The following is a 12,970-nucleotide window of genomic DNA, read 5'->3' as shown; positions in this document are numbered from 1 at the left end:
GCGGCCGGGGGCGGAGTGGGGTGGCGGCGGCGGCCCGCCAGGCGGCGGTCGGGGGAAGTGGCTGCCGCCCGGGGCGGCGGGCAGGTCCGCCAGGCTTGCAGGGCCGGGCCGCGGCGCGGGCGTGGGCTCGGCCACGGCCAGCTTCGGTCCCGGCCAGGCGAGGGCTGCCCCGGCGACGGCCTCGGCCCGCCGCCCCGCCCGGCCCGGCCGCGGGGGGCGCTTACCTGGCGGCGGCGACGGCGGCGGCGGCGGCGGCTGCAGGCCCCGGGCTCGGCCGCGCGCGTCCCCGGCGCCGGCTGCGGGAGCCACAACATGGCGACGGCGGTGGCGGGCGGGGCTGCGGCTCCGGGGGCGGAGCGGGGGCGGGAGCCGGCCTGGCGGCGGGACCCGGCTGGGGCCGCGGGCGGGCGGGCGGTGTGGGGGGTGGGGAGGGAGGTGGCAGGCGGAAGGCGACTCGGACCTGGGCACCGGCCCAGGGCGGTGCGGCGGAGGGGCTGCCGGGCCTGCGCCGGGCCTGCCGGGCCTGCCGGGCCTCCCGCCTCCCAGCCGGCCGCCCGGAGTGGGTTGCGCGGCGCGGGCCTGACAGCGGGCGGGCGGGGCGGGGCTGGGCGGGGACGGCGCGGCGCGGGGCTGGACCCCCGACCCCCGCGGCCGGTGCCAGAGACCCAGCGCGGCAGGCCGCACGGCCGCTCCGGGCGTCCCCCGGCGCGCCTCGGGGCCGAGGCCTCGGGTAGGGCTGAGGCCGCCCGCTAGCGGGGCGCGATCTGCCTGCGCAGACGGCGAGCGGGTGCGAGCCTGGACGGCGGCCTCCTCCCTGAGGACCGGCTCCGGTGGGGCCCGGGGAAGGCTGCGAGGTGGAAGCCGGCCGGGGCGGCGCGGCGCGGACGTCGGTAGAGGCTGGAGGTGCGCGCGGCCTCCGGGGTAACCTGGGGACGCGTGGCAGACGGAGGACTGGCGGGGGCGGCCCGGGGGGCGTCTGGGCGTCGCTGGGCGAGGCGCTCGGGGCCCCGCGCTTTCCGAGAAGCCCGGGGTGTGCAGCGCCGAGGCGGCCGCGCGGCCTCCCTGGTGGCGGCGGGGAGCGCCCACTGCCACCCGCGAGGGAGAGCCTTGAAGAGGCAGGAGAGAGGTGCTGTTTGCAGGAGGGCCTGCGGTGCAGCAGGCTCTGGGGTGAGGAGGATGCGGGTGCTGCAGCAGTGAGGGGGGCAGAGGGTGGCCGCGCTTTCCAGAAGAGTGGCAGTGGGAGGGAAACACAGGCCAAAAGAGACAGGCCATGTTTTATGTTTTGCAACTTGAGACGACCTCTAATAAAATAGCTGGGAGGGGGGTGGGAGATGAAGAGATAGTCGATGGTGCAAGATCCTTAAAGGGAGAAGGAGAGAGGGGGGAAGGGGAGGGAGGAGTCAGAGGAGGCTGCTTAAAACTAGGAAAATTCGAGATGGGGAGGCACACAGGGGTCTATAGGCCCGCTGCAGGCTAGCTGTGGGTTGTCCATTAAAACTTAGGTCTGGGTGATTGAAGCCCCTGACCACTTCCGATGGAAAGCGCAGGTGCCTGGCAGTATTTCCAGAGACTCCTGGAGAACGTCACTTCTCTCCTGACTGTCTGTGGCCTCGGCTTCTTGCTTCCACGGAGACTACTGCGTGCCCTTTCAAGAAATGTATCGCTACCATGGATGCCATTCCGCACGCCTCCAAAATACTGCACAGTACACGTGCACAAAGTGCCCAGTGTTAACATGACTGCTGAATCAATTAGGGTTCATTTGTAGCCATTAAAAATCAGGTTGAAGGAAAAGATTTAATGACATGGGAAATATAGTCATTGGAAAGCACGTCGTAAGATGATATACCAGCAGGTTGTAATATGTAAATGTACATAAATATGGATCATGCATTATAGATTTTTTAAATGATATTTTTCTTCTGTGAATTCTATATATTTTCTTATTTTTACAATCCATTTCTATTTTCCTTGGGAGCAGGAAAAATGAAATTTCTAAATAGGATTCAGAAATATTTTACAGGCTGGCGTTGTGGCTTAGCAGATTAAGCTACTGCTTGCAATGCCAGCATCCCATGTGGGTGCCAATTCTTGTCCCAGCTGTTCCACTTCCCATCAAGCCCTCTGCTAATGGTTGGGGAAAAGTACCAGAGGATGGCCCAAGTGCTTGGGCCCTTGCACCCACGTGGGAGACCTGGAGGAAGCTCCTGGCTCCTGCTTCCACCTGGACCAGCCCTGGCTACCGTGGCCATCTAAGGAGTGAACCTGCGGATGTAAGACCTCTGTGTTTCTCTCCTTATCTCTCTGTAACTCCAACTTTGAAATAAATTTTAAAAAATATATTTTAAAGACTTTTTTTAAAGATTTATTTGGAAAGCAGAGTGGCAGAGAGAGACAGTTTCCATCATTGGTTCACACCCCAAATGTCTGGTATGGTTGGGACTAGCCCAGGTGGAAGCCAGGAGCCAGGAACTCAATCTGGGTCTCCCATGTGGGTTCAGGGGTCCAAGTATTGGGCCATCTTCTGCTACTTACCGAGACTTATTTGCAGGGAGCTGGGCGGAAAACAGAGCCGGCCCAAGAAAGGCATTTCTAAAAAAGATATTTATGGCGTTCAAAAGAAAAAGATACCAGAATTTGAGAAAGGAAATTAGAAATGGTGTTCAAAGTATTCATGGGACTTAGGCAAGCAGAGATAGGCTGGCTGAGGGCACTGTCCCAAGCACACGGAAGGGTTCGATCAAGACCCAGAGAAAGAAGTGGATAGAATGTTCAGGAAATGCCAAGAAGTCCATTTGGATGGAGCTCCGGATCCATGTAGGAGAAGAGCTGGGCTGGAGTACTCTGTCTGCAGAGGTGAGGTAGGGTTATATCAAAACCAGCCCTGAGCCTTCTGTGCCTTGCAGTCAGGAAGATCCACTGGAGCATGACCTGGGCAGGTGTTGAGGTTGTAGGTCTCAGCCCCTCTGTGCTAACATTTGGACATTGTAAGATTCAGAGCCATGAAGTAGGGGGCAATAGTCTCCCACTGACAGAGGGAGATTGAGTCTAGCTTTTCTGGTTATTAGTTACTATCATTGTTACTCACTGTGCAACAGTTTCACAGAGAACAAATTAGAGAGAAGTGAAAATGAAAAAAACAAATCACCTTCAGCCAGTACTTGGAACATTTTTTTGGCTGTGGTCCTCTGTGAGAAGTAGATTCTGTGTCTCAGGCCAGCACATACACCTGTGCACACACACTTCTAAGAAGGGCTTGTGAGCTGTTACCCTCGTTTTGTACAACACATGCTGATATTTTTGAACCTTCATATTTTTATTCCTTTTTAAATACTGGCTGGGATCTCCCACGCCGAATCCATCATCATGTGACCATGATAACCATGATGAAATCAGTGTGCCTCAGAACACTGCTATCTTAGCAGGCCTCGTGTTTTGAACAACCATATCACCCTGCTGTAACCTTCCCATGTTTATAGGTCCCAGAAACCAACAGGACAGATGACCTTCCCAGGATGCTTTGGGGGAAAGGAGGTTGGCACAAACCTTGTTTGGGTTCTGTTCCCTTCTCAGTAAATATTTCCTAATATCATTATTCCTCAGGGGCTATAAATATTTTGTTCAGCTTGAGGTAATGATTGGACTTCAAACATGGCAGACTACTGCCTGCAAAGCAGAGGCAGCGTTTCCTTTGAGTGCACAGAATTGTGAAGTACAATAAAAGGAAAAGTCATATCTTGTTATTGTAGTTGTGGCAATACATAGACGTTGTCTTATCCAGCACTGTTAGAGAGGCAGTAAATATCGTCCCTTGTAAGTTTGGAACCAATAAAAAGGTGAAAATATCAACCTTACTACCAATAAAACTGAATTAAAGAACACCTCTTAGATTGTGACCAATAGAATTTTAATCTTCCTCACCCCTGCTGCCCAAACAAATTGGATCTTGCCCAATAAATTGTCAGTTATTTGGATAAGTAGATTAAAGCAAATAATTATTTTTAAAATAGCAAATGTACATCCTAATATTTAATTTTAACTTAATAAGGAACAGCCATGTTCCAGTCTTCAGATGGGGGGGCCCAAACCTCTCAAGATGGTTCTTTAAAAAAAGAAAGGTTTATGTCTTTGAAAAATCAGAGTTTCAGAGAGAGAGGGAGAGACAGAGAAAGAGATCTTCTTTCTGCTGGTTTGTTCCCCAGATGGCCACAATGGCCAGGGCTGGACCATGCCAAAGCCAGGAGCCAAAAGCTTCTTCCAGGTCTCCCACGTGGGTACAGGCACCCAAGCACTTGAGCCATCCTCCATTGCTTTCCCAGGCCATGTCAGAGAACTGGATTGGGAGTGGAGCAGCCGGGACTTGAACCAGCACCCATGTGGGATGCCAGCACTGCAGGCGGTGGCTTTACCCATTATGCCACAGTGCCGGCCCCTCATACATTTTTTTAGAAGTTTTATTTTTTAAAGATTTATTTCAGAGTTACACAGAGGAGAGAGAGAGAGGTATTACATCTCCCACAATTGGCCGCAATGTCCGGAGCTGCACTGATACAAAGCCAGGAGCTTCCTCCGGTTCTCCCACATGGGTGCAGGGGCCCAAGGGCTTGGGCCATCTTCTACTGCTTTCCCAGGCCACAGCAGAGAGCTGGATTGGAAGTGGAGCAGCCGGAACTCGAACCGGCACCCATATGGGATGCCAGCACTGCAGGCGGCAGCCTTACCTGCTATGCCACAGTGCCGGCCCCTTAAAGAATTATTTATTTATTTATTTACTTACTTATTTATTTGTAAGCTAGAGTTACAAAGAGAGAGAAGGAGGGCCGGCGCCGCGGCTCACTAGGCTAATCCTCCGCCTAGCGGCGCCGGCACACCGGGTTCTAGTCCTGGTCGGGGCGCCGGATTCTGTCCCGGTTGCCCCTCTTCCAGGCCAGCTCTCTGCTGTGGCCAGGGAGTGCAGTGGAGGATGGCCCAAGTGCTTGGGCCCTGCACCCCATGGGAGACCAGGAGAAGCACCTGGCTCCTGCCTTCAGATCAGCGCGGTGCGCCGGCAGCAGCGCACCAGCCGTGGCGGCCATTGGCGGCGGGTGACCAACGGCAAAGGAAGACCTTTCTCTCTGTCTCTCTCACTGTCCACTCTGCCTGTCAAAAAAAAAAGAAGTCTTTGTGTCTCTGCCTTTCAAATAAGTGAAAATTTAAAGATGACTGAGGACTCACAACCTCTTGCAAAGCGATATAAGTAGATGCTCCTTCTTAAAAAGAAAAAACGTCTTTTATAATTGTCTCACATCTGGTTCAACATTAATTTTCAACTGGTCTTTAATCTTTCCAAGGCATTCATCAGACAGGTCATGGAAACAGCTTTCTTCTCATGCTTGTGATTCATCAGTTTATGTCGTTTTAATTAAATTAATTACACTCTGGCATATTGTTGCCATGAACGAGTTTAGGACCAAGTTAGGAAATCTAACTGCATGGACAGGAAGAAGTGCTCAGGGATTCCAGAGAGCAACTCACTGATCAAAGCCAGCAGCAGGCCGTGGTAGTGGCGAGGCTTTAATTTGGAGGGATTAGAAAGTGTTGATTCCAGTTCATCCTCAGGGACGAGTATGACCGACGCTGGATGCATCTTCCTCCATCCTTTGTCCATCTTAGAAATGTTTGCTGACGTTCAGGACGTGGCCAGGCACACTGTAGGTGCTGAAGAAGCAAAGCTCACTGAGATGAGGAGCCCGACAGGTGATTAAGTAAAGAGGCTGGGAGAAGGCGGCCTGCTGGAGAGCACCCCTGCAAAATCTCTGTCCCTTCTGTCCTGATTAGCTTTAAAAAATCACTAAAAATGTGGACACGAAAGAACAGCTGTCAGTGACTTGGGATTGATCTGGCTGCGAAGAAGTTCAAACGCTAAGACAATCTACTCCATTAACAAAATACAAAATGTGATCACTTCAAAAAGTTCACAGAAGGTGCAGGCACATGTGGCACTGGCATCCCCTGTGGGCACTGCTTCCTATCCAGCTGTTCCTCTTCTGACCCAGCTCTCTACTTATGGCCTGGGAAAGCAGTGGGAGGTGGCCCAAGTGCTTGGGTCCCTGCACACATGTGGGAGATGGGGAAGAAGCTCCTGGCTCCTGGCTTCGAATCAGCTCAGTTTCGACCATTGCAGCCACTTGGGGAGTGAACCAGCAGATAGAAGACCTCTCTTTGTCTCTGCCTCTCTCTCTGTGTCTCTGCCTCTCAAATAAATAAATAAAAATCTTTTTAAAAAATGTCATGGAAAAATGAGGGGTTTTTTGGTGCCAAAAAATCCATGCATAATTTTTTCATAATGTATATTAATTAACTTTTTAAAAAAGATTTATTTATTTATTTGAAAGGCAGAGTTACAGAGAGGTAGAGGCAGAGAGAGAGAGAAAGAGAGGTCTTCCATCTGCTGGTTCACGCCCCAAATGGCTACAACAGCCAGAGCTGAGCTGATCTGAAGCTTCTTCCAAGTCTCCCAAGGACTTGGGCCATCTTCTACTGCTTTCCCAGGCCATAGCAGAGAGCTGGATCAGAAGAGGAGCAGTCGGGACTGGAACCAATGCCCATATGGGACGCCGTTGCTGCAGGCGGAAGATTAACCTACTGCACCACAGCGCCAGCTCCAACTTATTTTTTAAATTCCACTTTCCACTTTTAAAGTGCCCTCACCCTATATGTAATTTTCCAGTGCTAATGAGATGATGCAACTGGTACATTCAGAAAAGCCGTAGCAGTTTAATTGGAATAATCCTTTTAAAAGGTAATTTGACAATACTCTGAAGAGCCTTAGGAGACAAGTGACTCGCTTTTGACTCATCAGTACCACCCCTGGAAACTTTTCCTTGAGAAATAATCCTCCCCAAAAGGGAAAGGCCACATGTGCTACAGTGTTTAGTCTTGTTTGTGGTCATGGAAATTCAGAAGTGTAATAAATGGTTAAGTAAGGGAAGGTGCGCAACACTGTGTAACTTTAAAGTGCAGTCCAAAGACACCGGGGTAACTTGGACAACATTTGATTATCTAGTAAATGAAAAAAGAAACAATTTGCTTCAGTGTATTAAGAACCCCTGACCACTCTAAATGGGTGTGTTTTGTGAACTTCATCTCAATTTTGCTAAAAAGATACAATTTTATATTTTTGCTTTTGCTGTAGCCACCATCTGGCAGGGAACAGATGGACCACTGGAAACGGGAAGCCGAAGAGGGTCAGGGAAGGGACTGCTTACAGAGATGTGGGCAGGGTTGAAGGAAACCCAGGGTGGAGAGTGAAGCCCCAGAGGCTGGCATCTGCTGGGAAGCCATGATCAGCCAATGTGTCGAGGTGAGGGGCAGAGAGGTGGAGCAGCCACCAGTCCAGAAGTGCAAGAAAGAAGATCTAAGCCCTCCTTCTCTTCCTCTCCGATCTCCTGTGCTACCTGCTACTGGCTGGCCCCAACAGGAAGCCTAAGGATGAGGGAACCCAGGTGTGGGTGTCCCTCAGGGTCAGCCCCTGGAGGCTGACCCCCAGAGCAGAGGGGAGCAGGGTAGGAAATGGATCAGGAAGCCAGGGAGTATGTGATCATCCATGTGATGACTATGGACGCTCGGGGCCGAGATCTTAGGGGTACCTGGAAGAAAACAAGATTTCTAGATATAAAATGCAATGATAGCCAGAGAGCAGGGAAGACAGCAGGATGGAGCAGGAAAGAGTCACTCACGCTGAGACAGGATGAGGTCAGAAGTGGGACCCTTTTATTGTCTGATTAAATATTGCACTGGTGTCTGAGCTAGGAAAGGAATTAACAGGAGATATGTCTCAGTTACATTTACCTGGAGTGTTACAAATTCTTCCCGGGCTGGGCAGCTGGCACAGGGGTTAAGACACCACTTGGAACACCTGCATCCGATATTGGAGTAGCAGGGTTCGAGTCCAGCTCCACTTCCAATTCCAATTTCCTGGCAGTGTGCACCCTGGAGGCAGCAGCTGATGGCTCAGGCACTTGGGTCCCTGCCACCCACATGGGAAACCAGATTGAGATCCAAGATGGTGGCTTCAGCCTGGCTGCTGTGGGAGTGAACCAACAGATGAAAGATTGTGTGTGTATATACCTTTCAAATAAATAGAGGGAAAAAAATTTTAATACAGTAGAAATCCTTCACCCATTGGCTATTAGCCTGTCTTTGTTTCTTCCTAGCTAAACTTTGGTATTCCACAAACAATTATATACTTGTAACCTATGATGTGCCAGAAAATGTGAGGCCTTAGAATTTAGGAGGGAATAAAATGAACCTGCTTGCTCTGTGGGTGCTTACAAGTTGGTGGGGGTGGACAGACAACAGATAAGGGAGAGTGGCAAGTGGTGATAAGTGCCATGGAGAGGAGCACAGAAGAGCCCACCCCACCTCTAAACCACACCCACCTGCAGCACCGCAGCTCCTGCGTCGGTTGGGCCCTGGGTGACTCTCACCAGCTCTGGGAATAAACTGCCCTCACTGAGGCCGCCTCAAGCAGCCTCCAGTCAGCCCTGCACAGTTGTGAAGGTTGCTGATGCTCTAATCTCACACCTGCTTATCGCACCTCCTTCCTCTTCTGGTGCCCTCCAAGGCCTCTTCCTCTTCCATTCTCCCCCTCACCAAAACCAATCGCCCGTATCTCATTGGCCATGCCACACTGCCTCTAGCGTCTGTGCCTTTGCCCAGGCTGCTCTTTCTACTTGGAAGGTCTTTCACATTCTCTGCTTCCTCTCAAGTTTGGCAGCCCTCTACTTATTCTCCAAACCTGTCACTCACCTGCTTGGTCAAGCTGCCCAGACCTTCCCAAAAAGGAGAGTTTCCTCCAGCTCCTGTGTTTCTATTATCAGTCTATAATTGGGTCTCTAAAAAGTTCACAGAAGGGGCCAGACTTGTGATGCAGTGGGTTAAGCTGCCTCCAGCAATGCCAGCATCCCATATGGACACAGGTTGGAGTCTCAGCTGCTCCACTTCTGATCCAGGTCTCTGCTAATGTGCCTGGGAAAGCAGTGGAGGATGGTTTGACTGCTTTTGTCCCTGCACCTACGTGGGAGATCCAGAAGAAGCTCCTGGCTCCTGGCTTCAGCCTAGCCCAACCCTGGCCATGGCAGCCATTTGGAGAGTGAACCAGCAGATGGAAGACCTCTCTCTCTCTCTCTCTCTTCCACAAATGGCTGCCACGGCCAACGCTGTGCCAATCTGAAGCCAGGAGCCAGGTGCTTCCTCCTGGTCTCCCATGCGGGTGCAGGGCCCAAGCACTTGGGCCATCCTCTACTGCCCTCCCAGGCCTAAGCAGAGAGCTGGACTGAAAGAGGAGCAACCGGGACAGAATCCAGCACCCTGACTGGGACTAGAACCCGGTGTGCCAGAGCCACAGGTGGAGGATTAGCCAAGTGAGCCGCGGTGCCGGCCCAGGCTGCTCCACTTCTGATCCCTGCTGACATCCTGGGAAAACAGAAGATGACCCAAGCACTTGGGGCCCTGCACCCATGTGGGAGAACCAGAGGAATCTCCTGGTTCCTGGCTTTGGATCAGCTCAGCTCTGGCTGTTGTGGCCATTTGGGGAGTGAACTAGTGAATGGAAGACCTCTCTTGGTCTCTGCCTCTCTCTGTTTGTAACTCTACCCCTCACATAAATAAATAAATCTTTAAAAAAAAAAAAGCTAAACATGAATTTCAAAACTTTTCTACACCAGAATGTACCTTTTTTGAAAGGCTGAACAACTGAGAGATCTCCCATCCACTGGTTCACTCCGCAGTTGGCTACAACAGCCTGGTATGACAAGGCAGAAACCAGGAGCCTAGAACTCCATCTGGGTCTTCAACATGGGTGACAGGGTCCAAAAACTTGAGCCGTCATCTTCTGCCTTCCCAGACACATTAGCAGGGAGCTAGATTGGAAGCAGGGCAGCTGAGTCTGAAACCCACATTTCCATATAGGTTGCTGGCAGACAAGCAGCAGCTTAACACACTGTGCTACAATGCCAGCTCAAACTTATTTTTTTAAATTCAGTTTTCCTGTGAATTTTTCCTTTTAGTTTGAGAGAGAGACAGATACAGGAAGCTCTCATCTGCTGGTTCATTCCCCAAATGCCCACAATAACCAGGTGAGGCCAAAGCCAAGAGCCAGGAGCCCAATCAAGGTCACCATATGGGTGGCAGGAACCCAACTTCTTAAACCATCACCACTGCCTGACAGGGTGTGTGTTACTAGCAGGAAGCTGGAGTCAGGAGCCAGGAATTGAACCCAGGCACTCTGACATGGGATACACACATCTTAACCCCTGGGTCAAATGCCCACCCCTCTGTGTGCTTTCAGGAGCACATTCATACATCACTGGTGACCTGTCCTCTCCCCAGAGAGGCCCAAATGGCAGGCAGGGAGGGATCTGGGCCAAAGGTGGAGGGCCTGGTTTTCCTAGGAAGTCACTTCCCTTGAGAGCTGAGGGGAGGAGGGAGTGGGGGTGGCCTTACTGATTCTGGACTAACCCAGGCCTGCAAGAAGGAATGTTGCCAATAGGGATGGGGGAAGAGGATGGGGAGGGTGGGACGCACTGTTTCCAAGAGAGAGGATGAGAGTGCCAGGGACCATGTGGGGCCAGTGAATGGACAGGGACATCCAGCTGCATGGTGGGTAAGGTGTTCTGCTGGCCATGGCAGCTTCAGGAGCAGAAAAGCAACCCCAAGAGGGGACATCATGGGGATGGAGCCACGCAGTAAGGGTTGCTGGGCTTGCCAGCCGACTGCCCTCCCCGAAGCAGCATTTCGAATCCCTTTGGTGCCAGAGCAGATGACGCATGGCTCAGAAGGAAGGAGAGAGACAGCCAGGCAGTAAACCTCATGCAATCCAAGAACTGGAAAGGGTAAATTAAGGCATCCACCGGAGAGAGTGACGGAGTGCAGTGAGGCTGAGTTTTCTTGCTAAAGGAGGGGAAAGATGTTGTTGGCTTGTTTGCTTTTAAGCAAAGGCAGGAAAGGGAAGGACGGGACCTGAAAAGTTTGGGTGGGGTATAAGGCAGCATGATATAGTAGGAGATAGCTCCTCTGGGCCAGGGTTTCCCATAAGACTGTGCTATCCCTGGGTTACACAAGAGAGGACTGGGCTCAGAGAAGCTGAGTCACTTGCCCAATATCACCCTGCTAGTAGGTGACAGACCCAGGATGTGCACCCAGGTCATTTGGCTCCAAAGAACCAATGCTTGCCGCCTACCCCTTTGCTAAAAGGCAAGCAGAAAAGTTGCTGCTGTAGGGCAGGAGGGAGGCTGATGTCAACACCGAGGAAGGAAGAGGAGAAAGAGCTGAGATTTGTGTTCATTGTTTAGAGTTGTTCTCTTTCCCACTTACATACATGGGCACAACCGAGAAAGCCTCGCTTTAGAGAAAACAATTCAGGCCAAAGGACGGAGCTGACCTTTCCATGGTCAGAGCATGAACTGGACACGGCCACGGAAGGAAGTTGCAGCTGGAGCTTCAGGACAATCGTGTGGCCAATCGATTTGCCCGGTCTGCTACCCAAATGCTTGCATCGCGGGAGGACTGGGCCTCCCTTCATTCAAGAGGCTGGAGGGAGGCCGGTGCCGCGGCTCAATAGGCTAATCCTCCGCCTTGCGGCGCCGGCACACCAGGTTCTAGTCCCGGTTGGGGCGCCGGATTCTGTCCCGGTTGCCCCTCTTCCAGGCCAGCTCTCTGCTGTGGCCCGGGAGTGCAGTGGAGGATGGCCCAAGTCCTTGGGCCCTGCACCCCATGGGAGACCAGGAGAAGCACCTGGCTCCTGGCTCCTGGCTTCGGATCAGCGCGATGCGCCGGCTGCAGCGGCCATTGGAGGGTGAAACCAACGGCAAAAAACTGATGCACCTGGGAGAGCGGAGGAAGATGGCTCGAGTCCCTGGGCCCCTGCACCCATGTGTGAGACCCAGAAGAAGCTCCTGGCTCCTGGCTTCAGTTCAGCTCAGCTCTGGCTGTCATGGGAGTGAACTAGTGGGTGAAAGATCTCTCTCTGTCTCTTCCCCACTCTATGATGCTGGCTTTCAGAGAAAGAGAGAGAGGGGGGGTGGGGGGAGGAAGGAAATGAAAAAAAGAAGGCTCCTGTAATGTATTTCTCATCTGTCAGTGTTTGCTGATGGATGACTTTAAAATATCGGCCTAAAGAACTGACCTCACTTTTCTGGCCAAAACTCCCACATGCTGCAAATGTGGAGAAAACCCAACCAAACCACAGGGCAAAGGGAACTGTGCAGTGTCACGATCAGGTCATGGGCTAGAGCCAGAGGCAAAAACCTAGAGCTATGGTGAGTGAACTGGGTAAACAGCACCCAAGACCCAGGACGCCAAGGGGCAACCCTGTCGCCAACAAATTTCCCTACCCCCGATGTCACACCAAAGGCAGCACGGGAAATGCCAGGGTTCAGGGCAGCTAATAGACCGAGAAAGGACTGAAAAATGCAGATCTGATTTTTTTTTTTTTAATTTCATCCAGTACAGGCTGCAGACATTGCAAGCAGCAGCTTACCCTGCTGCTTCACAACATCCCTCCCCCTTTGGTGAGCTTATAGAAGACCTCTTATATACATTATGTACAGCAAACGGATTATCATCCCTACTTTTTTTTTTTTTTTTTTGACAGGCAGAGTTAGACACTGAGAGAGAGAGAGACAGAGAGAAAGGTCTTCCTTCCATTGGTTCACCCCCCAAAAGGCTGCTATGGCCGGCGCTGCAGCGATCCAAAGCCATGAGCTAGGTGCTTCCTCCTGGTGTCCCATGCTGGTGCAGGGCCCAAGCACTTGGGCCATCCTCCACTGCCCTCCTGGAGAGGCAGAGAGCTGGACTGGGAGAGGAGCAACTGGGACAGAATCTGGCACCCCGACCGGGACTAGAACCTGGTGTGCCAGCGCCGCAGGTGGAGGATTAGCCTAGTGAGCTGCGGCGCTGGCCTATCATCCCTACTTGTAATTATCTTTTT

General features: G+C 52.2%; 2 protein-coding genes across 7 annotated transcripts in view; one reads left to right on the top strand and one right to left on the bottom strand.

The window, feature by feature from the left end:
* The window catches only part of ZNF592 (zinc finger protein 592), a 57,780-nt gene extending 57,387 nt beyond the window's left edge, over nt 1-393 (bottom strand). For 2 of the 5 annotated variants that reach the window (XR_016218360.1, XR_016218359.1), the window contains exon 1: nt 225-393. The gene's annotated coding sequence lies outside the window, so the exon portion shown is untranslated. The remainder of the gene's footprint in view (nt 1-224) is intronic. The other 3 variants (XM_051834234.3, XM_089310747.1, XR_016218358.1) reach the window with 2 other exon arrangements.
* Nucleotides 394-627: 234 nt separating this feature from the next.
* SEC11A (SEC11 homolog A, signal peptidase complex subunit) overlaps nt 628-12,970 on the top strand; it is an 82,435-nt gene continuing 70,092 nt past the window's right edge. The window contains exon 1 of one of the 2 annotated variants that reach the window (XM_089310750.1): nt 628-903. The gene's annotated coding sequence lies outside the window, so the exon portion shown is untranslated. The remainder of the gene's footprint in view (nt 904-12,970) is intronic. The other variant, XM_051834268.3, reaches the window with a different exon arrangement.

This window comes from Oryctolagus cuniculus, chromosome 12 (assembly GCF_051225735.1).
Source record: "Oryctolagus cuniculus isolate XC-2025 breed Fujian yellow rabbit chromosome 12, ASM5122573v1, whole genome shotgun sequence".
In the NCBI taxonomy this organism is placed as follows: Eukaryota; Metazoa; Chordata; class Mammalia; order Lagomorpha; family Leporidae; genus Oryctolagus; species Oryctolagus cuniculus.
This window is presented reverse-complemented; position numbering and strand designations above follow the sequence as displayed.